The sequence below is a fragment of the Falco peregrinus genome, chromosome 10 (assembly GCF_023634155.1).
Source record: "Falco peregrinus isolate bFalPer1 chromosome 10, bFalPer1.pri, whole genome shotgun sequence".
Classification (NCBI taxonomy): domain Eukaryota; kingdom Metazoa; phylum Chordata; class Aves; order Falconiformes; family Falconidae; genus Falco; species Falco peregrinus.
The window spans coordinates 18,414,647-18,430,423 of NC_073730.1; the positions used below are offsets into that span (position 1 = coordinate 18,414,647).

Sequence of the window (15,777 nt, forward strand, 5' to 3'; positions counted from 1 at the left end):
GTGGGGCAGTGCAGCCACAAGCAGAACAAAATCAGGCCCTGGGAACACACCCTCCACTTTGCAGAAGGTCATGGTAAGGCTTGCTCCCAGGGCTGTGTCCTGCAAGGTGCTAAACACCCATTATTCCCTGACCCACCAAAGCATTTTAACACGGCCATAACTTTTAAGCACACATACGGGCCCAGTGACGCCAATTAGCTTACTCATACTAGTAAAGTTAAACAAAGGCAGTGCTTGGCTGGGGCCACAGTAATCATCACCTTGTCGGTTTGAGACTCCCACATGAATCCGTTGCAAAATAGCACATGTTCTTCCGCTTACACCTTGGCTGTGCTCTCAGCTGATGCTGCCCTCCAAATGAGCAGGGGGAAGGCACTGGGTTTTGAGGAGAGGCTCTGCCAGTCTCTCTTTTTCTCCTGTGGTCAAAGCATTAAGAAACTGCACCCTCTGTCCCTGCCACCCCTGGTGGACATGCCATCTTTGTTAGGTTGCTAGTACAAATCGTGCTTCTCCCTTCTAATGCTATAATTCATGTCAGCCATTAGCCTCAAATAAACGAATGGACCACAAGAAAATTAAAACCAAATCACACCCCTGTCAAAGGGAGGTCTCATTGGCAGCTAGGGCCTTTATTGCCAGAATTAGTCATCTGGGTCTGCCTTTTGCACCAGAGGCTAAGAAAAACCAGAGGACGATTAATTGGGCAGGACCAAGAGGGTGTCACGCCTCCCTGCAGCTGGCCGGTGTGGGCAGTTTCTAAAGCACACCATGAGGGCAGCAGCTACATCGCTGAACACCACCACTGCCTCTGCTTCATCTCCATCACCATTTTATATAGTGCTGGGGGAACCACATTTGTTCTTCGCCACCCAAACATGCTCTTATACTGGTACTTCCTTATCTTGCAAGCCATGTAGAGCTGGGTCTATTGCTGTTTAAAGCTGCGTAAAATAACTTGTATCTAAAATATAAAATTGTTTTACCTAGAAAAAATATTAATGTTTTCTCTATAAAATATATGCAAATATAATTATATATAATTTTAACTTTAAAAACAAAAATCAGGTCCATTCTCATAGACATGACCCAATATGTGTATAACAGATACGAAGGCTGGAGCAACTTTGATGAATACTGCCCTGCTTAAATCATTTGAGTCGCCGTAGTTTTTAGACCATACCAAAGTCATTTCATGAAGCACATCATGCTTCATGGGTTAATCCTGATTTAGCTGTGATGCTTTGCTTTCGGGTATTATCTAAATTGTTTTGCCCATCTCTTCTTCATTCATTTTGTCTATCATGAATATTGTTCTACATGGGTTTCACTCATACATTTATTTGTATTTAAATTATACATCTCTTTAAGGAGATAGACTCATCAAGGGATGCAATACTCTGTGGCACAAAGAATGAAGCTTTGTTTACTTTTGCATAAAAAGCCTTGAAGATGGAACACATGGTTTATAGGATACTAATGAATTATTTGGATGTTTGACCTTAAATCAGACTCAATCCAGCTATGCCTGGTAGCCAATGGAATTGAAATGCAATGGATAATAGCCCAAGAGCCAACCATATTGTAGGTTTAGCTTGCACAGCTTGTCCCGTCTTGACAACCTCAGCTAAGCACCTTTGCACTGAGTGGCTGATGAAGTACCTCATCGCAGAGTCATGGGGCTGCCTTCTCGCCACCTCGGGGGCTGAGCATAGCATGGACTAAGGTTGAAACGCTGCTTCATGTCTTGGGACGCTCCTTCTAGGGAGAAAGAGAGCACCTGAGTCTCTGAGGCTAAAAACCTGGCATGTCTCATGAGCACTGAATTTGTTGTAACAGAAGTCCCTCTGGGCTGAGGGGCCAGTTGTGGTTCCCTCAGGACAAATGTGCCAGTTAGAAAACCCACACTCCCACTGACTTCCCCACCGCTCAGGGAAAGAGAAAGGGGGTGCAGATACAAAACCCCTTAGAATAAGAAACCGAAAGACAACTACTTTAGGGTACTAAATGCACCGATCCTGTGCTGACTTATATTTCTGGATTAATTGCCGTAAATAAGAAACATCACACCTGTGTAAAACTTACTTGAAGGAGATGAGAATCAAGCCCAGTGGGGACAGAGGAGCTGCAATGCAGGAGCCAGTTCTCCCGCTGCAACATTTAAGGTATATTAGGGCCAAAACCTCCTTAGTGCAAGCAGCACTGTTTATTTGCTTCCCTCAGCTGTGATTTTGGCTTATTGTCACCAGTACAGGAAGAGTCCAGACTAAGGGACGTTCCTGGACTGAAACAATACTGTGGCATAGCAACGCCTTTTCCTCATTTGAAAGTAGGGGTATAACTCTGTATGTCATTAACTAAGACAATAATAAATTAATACAATAGCCAAGTAATAGTGCTGTAATGCTTTAATGTATGAATTGGAATGTGAATACTGAGCTTTTCATTTCATGGTTGAAAAATACATGAGTTGACCCAAATATTAATTTCTGCATTTCAATCATTTACATATCATGGGTCAATAATCATTTCTTGCACAAATGACTTTTCAAATGAGAAGCGGTATGTTGTAATGGTCTATCATATTTACAAACACCTCCTTGTTTTCCCAACTTAGCACTGAAGTATTTAAAATATACTGACCAGATATTGTTTGCCAAATAAAATACAAAAATGGCTCATGTAAAATGCAGAGACTATTTTCTTTTCCTATTATCCATAATTTATAATGTTCATAAACCATGGAGTGGCATGCCCTTGCCCCTGGCATACCCAGGCCCCCACTTTGGAATGGGCATGGTTTTCCAGCAGTGGTTCAGGAGACCTGACACCTCTGTCTGCTCTTTCCTGACCTTAAAAATCTCACCCCTTTGAGGAGCAATCCCTCTGAAGATCGAGCACTGTCAGAAGGGCTAATGGTGGTTTTTTGAGAAGTTTAATACATCCCAAGATTTCTTTACAGCATGCAGTGACATCCAACAAAATGCCTAGGGTGTCTTTTTTCAATTACTTTACAAAGCTGAAATAATATAAATAACCTTGCTTTTTACTTACTGGTATTGAACTTAGTCCATCGTTTTGGGCTGTTCATTGTTTCCTCATATTCAACCCCTTTATTAGCTAACATATCCAAACAGAAACCTTGTGTCTTGGAGTAAATAGTGTTCAAGCCCTGAATTAATCAAGGACTAGTGCAACATATATACGCTGCTCAGCAAGATGAATTTACACATCTGCCTTTTCCCCTAATTATTATTCCAGAGGTTGAATGTCAACAGCATATGGGTATATCCTCATAAAGGCATGCAAACACACACATACAGGCGCACACACTGTACATTAATCTCTCTTGGCTTATCTGTTGCTGTCTTTAATTTGTATACTTCAAAATTGAGTGGTGAGGTCATTTATTAGACTGTTTCTGTGGGGTTTATGTAGTGATAAGAAAGCAGTAACATGCAATTTGTTTTTATAGAACTCACTTTTTAAAGTATGATCTAATATTTCCTTTCTTTAACTGAACAGTGAGGTAGAAGAGCTTTCAGAGCTAACCAAGAGTTAACTGGCTACATTTCAACTGTCACCATTGTCTTACATCTACATAGAGAGCAGGAGAGACCAGAGAGGTGTAAGCACAGCAGGCCACTGGGAAAAAACGTTTATAAGTAGAAATTCTCCTCAAAAGCCTCAGAGCAAATCCTTCCAGTTTGTCTTGATTTTTTCTTTCCCTGTTTTTTAAACACAACGCGTGGTGGAAACGATTGTTATTATCCAAAGGACCTTACTTGCTGGCTCCCTGCATCTCTGTTTATGAAATGCCATAACAAAAGTGAGCTCACGCTTGTGTGCTTCCAATGCGTGATGTTCCTGTGTGCCAGATGGGCACTTTCATGACTGTATGAGCGTGGATTATTTCATTTCCTACATCTGGGACTCCAAATGGCTGCACAGAATGCCACAGGAGAGAGGCACAGATCTTCAGCTGGGGAAACCTACCTTCACAGGGGAACCAGCTACATCAGAAGGGATGAGGCAGAGAAGCCCCGAGTGATATCTGAAAGTTCACATAAACCATGGCCATAAGGGAAACCTTTAGAACCAGGAACAAGACAAAAATAAACAATAACTAATGCTGGATGTCAGCTGCAGGGAGGGGGGAGGGAAAATAAACCATAAGCAGTTTCTTGTCTGGCCGCAGAAGATGTGTTTGGAATGCTGTTTTGTATTTCAGCTCAGAAACTCTGCTGTGACCTTCAGATATCGCTGGGTATTACAAGTTCTACAGATAGCCAGAGAGAAATATCCTAAGGAGAGCTGGCATATACCATGCCATCCTAGTTAATGTTGACTGAGTATAGCTCATAGCCCATTCCAGAACTGTGACCAGGCAGCCTTGTAAAAAACACTACAGAATCCTACAGTAATAGTCAGGAATGCTCCAGTTTGTCATAAAGCTATTGCAGGATTTGGGATAATTACTTGTTTGTTTGTAGGATAAAAGAGTGATTTCCTTTTTTTTTTTTTTTTTTAAAGACTAAAACAGTGAGAGCACATCCTCAGGATGGTGGGGACCTGGCTTGCTACACTTTTGCTGCATTTCAGAGCCAGCAAACAGGAGGAGATGGTAAGAAAAGCCTGTCCTGTATGTTTGATTGAATTAGCAGTAGCAGAAAAAAAAAATAGTTAAGCCAGTGGCTTCCTTAAGATGAAAGAGAGCAAGCCCCCAAAAGAGAACAAATGGAAAAAGTAATGAACAAAAGAAAGTAAGAGCTTGTGACACAAAGTAAGAAAAATAAACAGCAGTTGACTTAACTATTTTGCATAAGATATTTACAAACCACAGCGTATTACTGTTTGCTTTATGCATTTTCACATCCTGCTCAGTTTAAAGCAGTAATTTTCTGCAAGGACAACAGAGGGAAAAAAAATGCTTTACACTGCTTATATTAATTACATTTTTTCATTACCAGTCATGTTTTCTACAGGCTTGTGTATTATTACTGTAAAATGTAATGAAACAGAAAAAGAAAAAAAGAATGGACTTCTGGGAAATTTTCCAATTCTTGAAATGCAATGTTAATTGAGTGCTATTTTTAGGTCATCACAGATAAAGCTGAACCCATTGCCATCAGCACACAAAATGGGGACAGCCCAGGTGCAACACAAACTGGGTGAAGGTATCAGTTTCTACTGATGGAGAAAAAGGGGAATAAACTAATTCCCTAGGGAGGTGGTTCTTGTTGAGTTTGGGGCAGTTTCTGTTTCTCAATGTAAAGTTCTCAAAGCAGAAATGAAAGGAAAGGGTACAGAGCTGGCATAGGTCCAGGACCTACTGTGACCATGGGCACTCCTGAAGGAGACCCAGTGACTACTATGACAGGAGGGCAGAGCAAATGAAAGTGAGAAGCTCTCTCTCTGGTTTGGTGGCTGACTTCCAGCTCTGGGAGGCAGGGCACTCTGAAAGTCAACATAAAATAAAGTCCCCCAAAACGTATCAGAAACGTGATCCCTTTAATTTATAGATCTCCTAAAAGGCTGCCAAAAATCAATTATTTTAATTTGTATATAGTGCAGCCATGGACTGATTCAAGTTCTTTTGAAGTATTTTTAAACAGCCATTGCACAAAGCCATCCTCTTCCCATATGCAAAAAAAATGAATTGAAAACCACAATTTCTCACAGTCGCTTTGATCGCGAGAAAAGACAGACAGGACTCTGCAAGCAAATCTGAGGCCCCCCGCTAAGTCCTTTAACTGGGCGCACCTCTACTGTTAGTCCCAAGAGTCAGTGTAGCTCTTCCATTCCCTATATTATCTACCCTTTCTCCCAAGAGTGCAGGGAAGCTGTTTGAGCCCCTAACAACTTGTGAAGACCAGAGGAAATAGTTATTGGTTCCCTTTGAAACAGAAGTGGAAAATCTTTGCTGTGCACTTAACCAGGGCCAAAATGGGAGGGGAGAGAGCATCCTGCAGAGGGGAAGCCAGCGTTATCTCCACAAAGCTGGTCATTCTCTGTATTGCACAGTACTACTGTAAAAGCAGAAGCTTAACACAAATGTTTCAGCAACGATTCTAAATCATCAATGTAGCATGTTTTGGAACAACGGAGGTTAGCCCAGTCTTCTACCCATTTTGGCCCCATGCGTGTCACTATCTTGAAAAGCAGTCATGACCAGATGGTAACATTACCAAGATGATACATCCAGTTCTTCTGTTTGCTTTGGTGCTACTGGAGAGTTGGTAACCAACCTGTAGGTATAAGAGACAACTCTCCACTCATATTGGCCCAGGTTATCAACGGCATTTTGGGCAGAATCTAAACAAAGAAATGTACCCAAATTCCTGAGATGACCTGTTCCCTTTTACCCTGGAAAAAATAGCTTGTGTTAGGACCTTTTCTTTATTCACTACAAGTTTCCCTGCTTTCCTGTGGTTCTGTTAGTCACTGGAGGGTCTAGGCTCATCCTTTATCCAGTCTCAGCTCAAGAATCCCGAATATGCCCAAGGGCCACATGAATGAGCAGACATCAGTGCTCCCCTGGGTGTGGCAGCGCAGCTGTCCTTGACCTATGCAGGAGCATAGGCCTCAGCTATCCATCATGAACTTGTCTTCATTTCTTGCCTATCTTCAAATCTCTGCCCTCCCCTTAAGTCACATAAGCTGTGACTTAACAGAAGTACCACCTCAGTGCGTTCCAGATGTACCTCCCCATCCATTCTCCAACAGATTTGACACTGGTATAGAAGTGTTAAGGATTTGCCTGGCAAGGCTTAGATGGATAAAAAAACAAAGCAAAGCAAAATACAAACTGAAGAGTTAGTTTGCTCTCCAAACATCTCTTGTGCTAAGATAGAAGTGATAAATCATAAATAGAAGCCAACATGATTTTTTCTTATCTGACACATTGAATTAAGACTGTTGCACTCAAACACTTATAGCAAAATTGACAAACACTTCCTTTTAGGAATGCTGCATCAAAGCTATTAACTTTTATAGTCAGATACCATTTAAAGCCAAGGCAAGCCATGTGCATTAGCACACACTGCCACGCACCCTCACACAGGGCGTATGAACTGTGATACTCCATTGGCAAATCAAGAAGGAAATCCTGCTCTTTTTGACTATGCTTGTTCTGCCTGCAGCAGTGGTGCCAGTGTTTGGACTTCAGTTAGCCAAGCCAAGTGGCCCCAGATTGTTGCAGCTTCACCGTGGGTGGTAGCTCATTGTTGGCTAGTCGGCACTTTACTTCATCAAGACCAATCTTGAGCCTGACAGCTAAGCTCATACTTTTGTATCTCACTATGAGACACTCCTTTTTATATTTAAAGTTACTCCCCTTTGCTAGGAAAATTGATCAGGATGCACATCCCTCCAATCAAAAGTCACAACATTTTCCCACAAAGGACTTAGTTTTGTTCTTTCACAAGGATTCAGTTTTCCTCAGCCCCCCATGTTGTTCTTGTAGGCAGCCGCCTAGAAGTAGCAGAGCTCCATTGCAGGCTAGAGCAGATAATTTTTTTGTAGTGGGGTGATAGGAGCAAGTGGTAGAGGGTGTGAAATGAGCAAAGGGAGCTAGGAAGCCACAAAGGCTCCTGGACCATGCACAGTGACCCAAGCCAGCTGGATCCCACCATACCACTCCGAGAGGAATGGCTCCCATGTGAGCCAGCCCCTTCAATGCTCAAGCTATTGGGGAAAGGGCAATAAATTGGTTTATTCCAAGTCAAACGCACTGCTTAAATCAAGAAGTCAATATTCAAATGGCAATTCAGATGTGAAATAATATCCTAAGATACATGTAGCCATGGTTTCCTTGGGAAGTTTGCCATAACTTTCACCAGGACTAGGATTTAATCTCTGGGAGTCTTCATTTTTCCACCTGAATAGCTGGCACCTGTCCTCTACTGAAAGATGGTCACGTGCACCTGAAGAATTGCAGTAATAAGCCAGTCAAGGAGGCTTTGCAGGATGGACTCATGGAGACTGCAGTCATTTGACTGGATCAATAGATGGCATTTCGTCAGAGAGAGGGGATTCAAATGTCACTTTGAAAATTTCACTTCGATGTGTTCATTTTCTGTTTCAGTTGTGTTGGGAATGGCCTGTAGAGTGTTAAACTCTGACTCAGAGCAGGAGAAATGAGGTTCCATTCATTCATATTTTTAAAATGCCATTCCAGGCCATAGCCCTAAAATAAATGAATTTGGCGTGTTTGGATGTGGTCATCACTTCCATGATGAAATCAATGGGTATAATTTAAGCTTTGCACAGATGAGGCCTCAAGCTTGCAGACCATGTACCAAACACTTATTAGAGTTTGGAAGGTCAGATAGGTACTGACTGCAGCCCAGTGCTTTCAGACAGTTTAGCTGTCTTGATCCAAGGAAGCAATAGGTAACAGTGCTTGAATATGTTTCAGGCTCTGGGATTTTCAAAAGCCCGTGTGTTCCCAGCTCCTACTGGCAAAAAGGAGCCTGGAAGCTTTAAAAATCTGAAGTTGGCACTGATCTGCATCCAGAGGTGCTCAAGTAGTGGTGGAAATCTGCCTCTAATTTATCCAGCAGCCCTGTCCTTCCAGGTCACATTTGGAACCACGAGCACTTTACACAGCACTACTCTGCAGATGCTGCTCCTTTACATAGCTATGGGCAAAAAAGGAAGGAAAAATGTATTATCGACCTAAACTGACAGGAAAATGCCATAAGCAGTGGTGTGCTAGCCAGGAAGTTAGAGATTCCATTTTATACATCAGATGCAGAACCCAATCAAGCTGGGGTAACTACATTTTCTGATTTAAAGGTTTTGCAGGTGCAAAGCTTCCCACCCTGCTTCCCACCGTCCCTGTGTCCTCCTGTCAAGAATCTGCACTGCTGCAGGTGAAGAAGCCCTGCTAGGCAACATGGCCTGCATGCATGGCCTCAAAGGCTTTGACTGCTGCAGTGTTGGCGCCCAGCTCATAACCAGGAGGACCCAGATACTGAACTGCATGTCCATGCTCACAAACGAGCCTTTGAAACAGAAAATGTAGGTGGGCCAGCTCCTAAATACTTTCGTAGATGTACCAGCACATGGCCTGCATGGTCCCCTTGCAGTCCTAGCCAGGCTAGATTTTGAGAGGAGGCAGTGTTCTCACCCAAGAGGATGGACATTTGTGATCTATCTGATTAACTCTGTATTATCCAGGAGGGTGCTCACAACCAGACAGTGAAATGCTTCTAAAGAGTAAATCCCAGAATGACCTGTGCTGCATACACAGCTGTACTGCTGCCAGCCCGGAGAGTAAAGTGAGCTTCGGAGCCGTCCACTCTGGGCGTCAGCGGTTTTGAAGCAATACAAAAGAAGGTGGCTGATTCTCCACTCTGTTTTACTGGTTGTATACTGGTGAAATGCTGTTGAAGCCAGTGCAGTTGCACTGCCATAAAACCTGATACAACAAAGCAAGTATCCAGTTTGATATATTTACTGTTGATACTGTTAATAATGTTAATGTCCACAGAGTCCAGAGCAGCAGGCAGGACTGACCCCTGGCCTCTCTGATTTGCCTCAGTAGATCACACCGTAACCCTATTATTTTCCTCAAGTTTTCTTACCTTGTAATCTTCCTGGGTATCATCAGAATAAAGTGCACCCTGCAAGTAACTCCTTAAACCCAAGTATATCCCTGTTTAAATATTGGGATTGGGATAAAGAATACCATGCTTAAATGGTATCCTTTGAAATGCAGCATTGTGCATAAAAGGCCTGCCAGGTTCCTGTCAGAAGGGTTAGCTGAAGACTGGGGGACTGGAAACACTGACTACAGCCAATTTCTTTTTTTCTATTTGTTAATCCACTTTGTCCAAACAATATGAACATTTGGTGCATTTAGCTTTAAATATGTCAAATGCTCCTTTAGGAAAGAACTTCCAAAACCTAAAATCATCTCTTAAAACCAAATTCATTGCCTGAGCTCAAAATTATTCTTCTCTACATAAATAAACACACATGCGCACGCGTGCGTGCGCACACACACATACTTGCATACTTTGTCTGCACTGCAGGAATCATCCTGGGATAGCATTGCGCTATTTGTGCAGCCCTGCTAAAAAGCCTGGCTTTCTGATACCAAAAAAGTGCTGCAAATATTAACACATTATTGAGAGTGGGGGAAAAAAGCAAGAATTATTATCCCAGAATGTAACAAATCTAAAAATAAATTGACTTCATTTTCACCTATTTCAGACCAACGGGGGTAAAACAACTTTAATTAGTGTAACAGGACAATAGGAATGAAATTGGCTTGGTCACAAGATTTTTGCAGGATGACACTGATGGTATTACTATCCAACTTCAAAGATTTGGAAAGATGTGGCTGCTAACACTGGAGAATAGAAACCTGTTTTTCATCAACTAGGCTGGCCTGACAAATTAAGTCTGTGGAGTCATTAGATTAAGATAAGAGCTTATCTCCTAGACTGACATTTATTCAGAGGTTTTTATGCTGCTCAGCTAGTAATTAGTGCAGTTGAATTTTTAACATTGCTTTGTCCAGTCATTTGACAGATTTGAAATATACACAGTTTTGATTAAAAAAATAACTAAAATCCAAGGATACAAAATTATTAACTTGGAAAGGTTTTAATTTCTGGAAGAGTTGAGATTATGCTAAAAATCTTCAAGCAGGTCAGAAGTGCTTCTGCTGTTGACTCATTTCCATACACAGACTGAGAGGCCCCTTAAACTAAATTTTTAGGCACTAAGCAGCAGATATCTGTAGCAAATCTGTAATTTCTTTCATGCCCATCCATTTTGTAATTCTGCTGCTTTACAGGGGCAGGAATACAGTGAAGGCTGCACTCCTGCTCATTAACGCTTGTCTGCCTCCTTCGGCACTCAGGTTGGGATTTTGGGGCTGGGGGGGGGGAGGAGTTTCAAAAGGATTCTTGTCTCATATGGCTGATTTCCTGGGATAAGGTTTATTTTTCCTGTCCTAATTTTCTTGTAATAACAGATGGATTGTTCCACAGTAAACCAATGCATTACTTTTGGACACATGTTTTAACATTGCTTTAGACTAACAAATCTCACTTTTTTTTAAACAGCTCATTTTGAGTAACTGAAGATCAGAATTAGATTAATAATTAATGATTAAATGGATGAGTGTTTGTTTATGAACTTTGACAAGTTTGTTACAGCTACATCCTGTTACTGCCTTAAAGCATTTGTTTTGTCCAAAGTGCAGCTGTCTCAGCATCTATGGTTGTTACCTTTAGAAATACACAGGCAAGGGGACTTTATGGTAGTAAATTACAGTTCATCCAACTACTTAATTCCTATGAATACTGGCTTTCAAAAACAGAGAAGAAAAAAAGAAAGCATGCACTCTGGAAAGATCCAGATGATCTCAGACTGCCTGTTTGGAAAATAGACCATCCTTCTTGATGTTTTACACCTTACTGCCAAGACCCCTGAAGTCTGTGGACTCACAGACCCAGGGCAGTGGGTTGCAGAGGGCAGCCAGCATTGCCACTCACATGCACTCCTGAGCCTGAAGCGGCAGCGGTAGAGCAGGACGTGGGCTGTCAGGCCAACTGAAGCCAGGGTGTGCATGCTGGTTTTTCGTGCCCACTTCTGTGGGTTTGGGTTTTCCTGGCATTTATGTGACCCCAAAGCACGAGAGGAGTTAAGCAGCTTGTAAGCACAACAGCTCTTCCGTGGTGCTGCAGATGGGAAGGGAGATGTGAGGCAGGGAGTGATTTCAGAGCTGTGTATAGCCAGGAGTGAAACCCTGCCACCCTCTACTTTCTGAGCCTGAACCATGACCTAGAGCTGCCCAGACTCCTGTTCCAAAGCAGATGCTTTCAGCCCTCTGTGGTGGTAAGGCCTCTGATACTTCCCACTGGCGCTGTGAAACCCTATATAGTAAATTTAAGCTCCATGACAATCACTGCCACCAGGCACCGCACCATCCCTAGTCTGCAGGTGAGACCACCTCAGCTTGTGGTCAGGAGTGCCTAGAGGTGGAGATGGAGACGATGTTTGTGGCAATGCTCATAAAATGGCCTGGCAAGAAATTTGCATCAAACTGAACCACTTGCATCAGTCCTCCAAAAGCTTCAAGTACCGTTTGTCCCACAAATTTCTGCCCTCTAAATTTTAGCTGTTAATGCTGCCTTTGCTGTCAACCAAGTCAAAAATCCCACAAAACTCTCAATGTATAACTCGCTTCCCAGCCAGGGTGGCCCAGCAGAAAGAAGTGGAACCTGTCCCTGGATCTTGGGTGAGCGTGAGGGGAAGACCCGATTTCTGATGTCTCCAGGAAGGAGTATGGCCTGAACAGAGGGAGCGGGAGGGATTTACATTCAGGCTTGCCAGGTTTTGTGGCGGCAGCATCCCTGTTTTCCTGGGTTTGTTTACTTTCCTCTGTTGTGCATTGCTACACTGTACATTGCTACAACAGCTGGATGCTCTCAGCACTATCTGGGCAAGCTTCAGTCTGTTAGGCTGTTAGACATAAGAGGAAAAGTTGCCATCACCCACACACACACGCAGGCACAAAACCAAAGAAAGCCCACACCTTTGGGACAAAAAGACAGCTATTATGAAACTATTAACATCTCCTTTTGATGGACTGTGGAGATAACAGCATACAGGTGTCTTAGTGTTGTCTGTCTCAGCTGTCCGTCAACAGTGCTGGCTCATGGGGCGATTCCCTGGCCCCAGAGCCATCTCAGACACCTCCTAGTCTGCTACTATCCGTGAGGTTTTTGTCTTACAGGCTGCCACCATCCTCCTGTACTTCTGTGAGAGATACCATTGACCTGCACCTTTCCCTTGGGTCAACAATTTAAAGACAACTGCTGCTTGATGGTGCATGCAAAATGAATTATTAGTCTTGGTTCTGGCCTAAGTGTCTGAAGACTGAGACCTCCGCTGGCCCCACACGGAAGACCAAGGTCTGACAGAAGCACTAGCAAAAGAGAAGTCCCAACAGGTCAAGGGAAGGGGCATTGCAAACTGATAAACTCCGTTACTACGAGGAGAACTTTGTTCAACTTCTGACGCCAGAAAGGACAGCCTGGACTGGCAGGTAAATCTCCCTGCAGATAGCGGAAATAGAGGTTAGAGCACCATATTTATCTCTGGCTACTTAGTAAATAGTGAGGTACTGCAAAAAGAGAATTGGAGATTTAGCAGCAGGAAGGTGTCTTTGAATGGCAATTACGGTACAACCATGCTCTACTCTGCTGTCCATGTGCAGTGTCCCACTCTCAGGTGGATGATTGCTCTTCAGCATTTGACCAAGGTCAGACAGATGAGAGAGAATTTTTCTCAAGTTTCTAGTGTTCCTAAGCAAATTTTAAAATGAGAGAAAAGGGCAATAACTTCTTTTAACTGGCAAATATGTTTTCAGTGTCACCAGAAAATGCTGCCTGTCAATGTAGACATTAGTCTGATTTTGGTTTGATAGCTTTTAGCTTCTAAGTTTGGTACAAGAGGTACTCGTGTCCCAGAAAAAAATATGCTTGCCCTTTTTAACTGGATTCCATAGGCTAAAATTTATCCATGGTAAATGTTTGACAGTACAGTAAATTATGCAGCAGGTTCCACACAGACCTCCTTTACTCTCTGCAATGAAGGCGAGCACTCAGTAGCACAAGCGCATGGGGTAGCTATCCAGCTGTTTGTCTCCCCCAGGCATTCAACACTTCTCACAAGTAACTGCACTTTGCACTTCTGTAACACAGTGCATCCTGTGACCCCACAGGGCAACCGCAGAGGTGGGGTAAACACCTCTCTTTCTATTTTATAAGTACTTAGCACTTCTGAAATGCAAGCTCGAGGCAGGTTGTGTTGAACTTCTAAGCTTGGTGAAGCCTTTCTGGAAAGCTGATGGAAATTATTTGCTCAAATATTAGTGGCAAGTCATGTGGCCAGTGGTCAATGTGACTGTTGGAAGGTGGGTTCCCTCACACCATGTGAAAGTCCCTCTCCAACAGACCAAGCTTCTCCCCATTTTGTTTTTCTGTTGTACAGTATTCATTAAACCCTTCGCTGTGACATGCCATTGCCAATGTGCCAAATCCTGAGCAAATCACATCCTCTGTTCTTCTGTAGGAGATTTGTGAGATAATCTATTATAGATTAATCATTTCAGTCTTATGGTGCAATGTCAAAAATAAATTGGGGTTATGAAGCTGGAGGGGAGCCACTTGTGGGAGGGGGGGGCGATGTTCTCATTGACGCTCCTTATTTGACTTTGAAAACAGTGTCACGATGAGATTTTTGAAGCTGATTGTTACCCCGTGGAATCCAAATCACAAAGTAAAAATGCTGTGGAGTAAGTTTTCATCTCCACAAATACCAGCTCAGTGTTAAACCATGGATGATTTTCAAGCTATTTCCTTCCCTCTCCTCACAACGTGAAATGTATCTGGGCCGATCCATTACATCTCTTTAGAATAATAGATGGCAGAAGAATAAATAGGATAAAATAAAAGCCAACCCCTTTTAAGGACTGAATATCTGATGGAGATGGAGGTATCAAACCCAGGAAAATAATACAGGCCAGGAATACAGCCAAATATACTGTATGAAAATAATAATTTGCATAACTTTAAATCTCCTCTAACATTTTATAAGCTTCCAAATGTCAGGCAGTGAGTAATTCGCCCAGTACTGTAGTCCTTGTCACACTCCCAAGTGAATCACATCAGGTCCTTGGTGTCTCTAAACCAGAGCAGGGGTTACTGCAGAGGGAGAGACTATTCTTCTTCTTGGTTTCCTGGTCTCTTCTGCAAGACAGGAAGATCCACAATCCTCTCTGAATTGGGTATGAACTGAGAAATGAGACATTTAGTTCTACCTGTGCAGCCATGTACCATCCACCTAGACAGCAAGGCTTTATCCTGCCATCAGTTATTGAATGCAAACTCACAGTGACTTCATGACATGCTTTACTTTCCGAAGGATGGCAGAATATTGCAGGGAATACAAGGAATGGAAAAGCACTATTTTCGTTTCAGTTTCTTTTGCTTGGGTGCAAAGTAAATCAAACCAGGCTCCATGCTGAGTGATATATCATACAAACCTTCAATGTGATATGTATCCAACGATTTGTTTTTCACTACGGTAGCTTTTCACAATCCATAAGTTAGATGAAACGTAGAGAGATTTCCTAGCTTGAAATGCAAAGCATTTTTTTCTAAGATATGCCGGGGTTTTTTCCATACCAAGAACAGTTGCTGAAATACAGCTGCAAATATCTGCCAGAGCATATTCACTAATGATTTACTGGAAAGATATGATGGTAACTAGAGTCCCTTACAGAGTTCTTCGTAGCAATTAATGCATTAGATGTCTGCATTCAAGCAAGATTAAGACTTTTAACAATAAAATAACCAACAGAAGAAAATTACTAGCGTAGTGTCATTCTGAACTGGTCTAAACTGATCCATCTTCCACTCGTGACCTATCTTTTGTATTCAGTGGGTAATTATGTGTCGTATGCAGCATCATGTGCTAAAAAAGCTTGATGTATGAGGTGTGATGTATGAGGCCCTAGTTAAAGAAAAACATAGATAAATGGATAGCATGTAAAAAAAAAAAAAGCCTTTAAAATAGCATTAGAACATTGATATGATCGACAGATCATAACAGTATGTTACTTAAAAAGTGATGGGCAGAAAGCCTTAAAATGCTTGCTAATTGAGCCTAAGAAGGAATTTTCTGTCTTTGCTCTCCCAGTGAAGGTGGTCCTACCCCACCAGCTCTGTTTGCTCAGCCTCTCAAAGGCCGATT

The 15,777-nt window shown here is 42.5% G+C and overlaps 1 long non-coding RNA gene across 4 annotated transcripts in view; it reads left to right on the plus strand.

The window, feature by feature from the left end:
• Positions 1-15,777, plus strand: part of LOC114012440 (uncharacterized) — a 518,537-nt gene that overhangs the window by 492,469 nt on the left and 10,291 nt on the right. For all 4 annotated transcript variants that reach the window (XR_008748979.1, XR_008748980.1, XR_008748981.1 and 1 more), the window contains 2 exons: positions 4,531-4,621; positions 9,181-13,066. This is a non-coding gene — a long non-coding RNA (uncharacterized LOC114012440). The remainder of the gene's footprint in view (positions 1-4,530; positions 4,622-9,180; positions 13,067-15,777) is intronic.